This window comes from Gymnoscopelus microlampas (assembly GCF_963454915.1).
Source record: "Gymnoscopelus microlampas genome assembly, chromosome: 2".
Lineage (NCBI taxonomy): Eukaryota > Metazoa > Chordata > Actinopteri > Myctophiformes > Myctophidae > Gymnoscopelus > Gymnoscopelus microlampas.
Window position 1 is genome coordinate 3,504,318 of NC_139939.1, and position 2,500 is coordinate 3,506,817.

Consider the following 2,500-nt stretch of genomic DNA (forward strand, 5'->3'; position numbering starts at 1 on the left):
TGCAGCACGTTTCGACGACAAGGCAATGCAATGTGCTTTACACACCTAGTACTGCCTCAAGCTCATAAGTGTAAAAAGCCTGGTCTGTGTGTGTGTGTGTGTGTGTGTGTGTGTGTGTGTGTGTGTGTGTGTGTGTGTGTGTGTGTGTGCGTGTGCGTGTGCGTGTGCGTGTGTGTGTGTGCCTGCCTCAGAGTATGATGACGACCTGGAGGAGGACATTACTAGATGCACCTCAGGTGACTTCAAGAGACTGCTGGTCATTCTGCTTCAAGTGAGTCCTCCCCTCCTCTCCTCTCCTCTCCTCTCCTCTCCTCTCCTCTCCTCTCTTCTCTTCTCTTCTCTTCTCTTCTCTTCTCTTCTCTTCTCTTCTCTTCTCTTCTCTTCTCTTCTCTTCTCTCCTCTCCTCTCCTCTCCTCTCCTCTCCTCTCCTCTCCTCTCCTCTCCTCTCTTCTCTTCTCTTCTCTTCTCTTCTCTTCTCTTCTCTTCTCTTCTCTTCTCTCCTCTCCTCTCCTCTCCTCTCCTCTCCTCTCACAGTAATCTTCTATCTGTCCTCAGGCCAGCAGGCCGCAGGAAGGAAACGTAGAGGCTGACGCTCAGGTGAGTGAGATGCCATCTGGTTTACAGCTCCATTTCTTTCTTGAGCATTGAGCTGTGTCAGAGGCTCATGCCATCTCCCTCATAGCCCTGTCCAACCAGCAGGGGGGGCTAGTGCAGTGGCAAGGACATGATAGCCACCCCAGCTTCCTAATGTAGCCTGCTAACATCGAAAATAGTCCCTGTAATTAGAAACGATGAGCCCTGAGTATAACAGAAGATGGAGTAAACGAGAGATTGGAGACACACCGCACCGCGGCGGGTGCGAACCAATCAGCGGCTGCTAGGGGGCGGGATCTTGGCGAGACCGGATGTGACGACATCGGGAAGCACTTATTGCGTTGTAGTTCTTTCACGATTCCTCGTGGTTGAATAGCACACAAAAGAACTACTGCTGGCGCAGCTACTATACGTCATGTAGACATTACAGTCAATATGATTGGTTGGAGTTAGAACCCCCAGCCGGTGATAGACAGACGGCCCCATCCAATCCCCTGCCAAGCAGTGGTGCAAAGTAACTAAGTACATTTACTTAAGTACAATTTTGAGGTGTTTGTACTTTACTTGAGTATTTCCAATTTCCAATACTTTTACTTCTACTCCACTACATCTCAGAGGCAAATATTGTACTTTTACTCCACTCCAATTATTTGAGAACTTTAGTTACTAGTTACTTTTCAGATATAAATTATGATATAATGAAACATACATTTATCACTTTAGCCCTATTTTATACCTAGGCTATTTTCAAACATTTTAGTACTTTTACTTTAGGTACTTTAAGTACATTTTGATGCCAATACTTTTGTACTTTTACTCAAGTACATTTTTTTATTCTTTTACTTGTATAACAGAGAATTTTTATATTGCAGTATTGGTACTTTTACTTAAGTAAAGAATTTGAGTACTTTTTCCACCACTGCAGGATGGAAGTATAGGATGGGAAACAAACGTGTGAAGCAAGCTACTTCCAGCTGGGGGAGTCAGGTTAGACGAGAGCCAGCATGATTCCATAGCGAGATCTCGGGCTGTGGTCTCAAACCATTCCAAATTTAAACCAATATATATTTTTTTAGGAGAAAGGTAGAGTCAGATCCTAGGAACTGACATAAAAACTGTTGGCAGCATGTTCTTTTCTGCAGGTGTGTGTACAGTAAGTGTGTCTCTGTGCTTTCAGACGCTGTTCAAGGCAGGGGAGGAGGAGAAGTATCTTACTGATGGAACAGAGTTCATCAAAATCCTGGGTACCCGGAGCCCCGAACATCTGCGGGAAGGTGTGTGTGTGTGTGTGTGTGTGTGTGTGTGTGTGTGTGTGTGTGTGTGTGTGTGTGTGTGTGTGTGTGTGTGTGTGTGTGTGTGTGCGTGTGTGCGTGTGTGTGCGTGCGTGCGTGCGTGTGAGTCCCTGCAAGCTCATGAGAGAGCGAAACTGACACGTCACCGCCATGGGGGGGGCATGCTCTCCATTGTAAGCCTATATAGACCAATTATTTGTTTACCAACAAAAAGTACTCAAATGTTTTGCTTAAGTAAAAGTATCAATACTCTATGTAGAAGTACTCTGTTACAAGCAAAAGTCCCGAAAATAGCCGATCTACAAGCTCACAACGTGTCGCATCGCGACGCGTTGTGAGCTTGTAGATCGGCTATTTTCTTTTTTTTTTGTAAATCGGCTATTTTTAAATGGCCTAGGTATAAAATAGGGATGAAGTGGTTAATGTATGTTTTCTAATGTAATTATTTATATCTGCAAAGTAACTAGTAACTAAAGTTTTCAAATAATTGTAGTGGAGTAAAAGTACAATATTTGCCTCTGAGATGTAGTGGAGTAGAAGTAAAAGTACTGAAAATTGGAAATACTCCAGTAAAGTAAAAGTACCTAAGAATTGCACTGAAGTATAGTACTTGA

The 2,500-nt window shown here is 43.9% G+C and overlaps 1 protein-coding gene across 1 annotated transcript in view; it reads left to right on the top strand.

Moving 5' to 3' along the window:
• The window catches only part of LOC311035513 (annexin A5-like), a gene marked incomplete at its 5' end in the record, with an annotated part of 41,840 nt that overhangs the window by 36,235 nt on the left and 3,105 nt on the right, over nt 1-2,500 (top strand). The window lies entirely within an intron of this gene.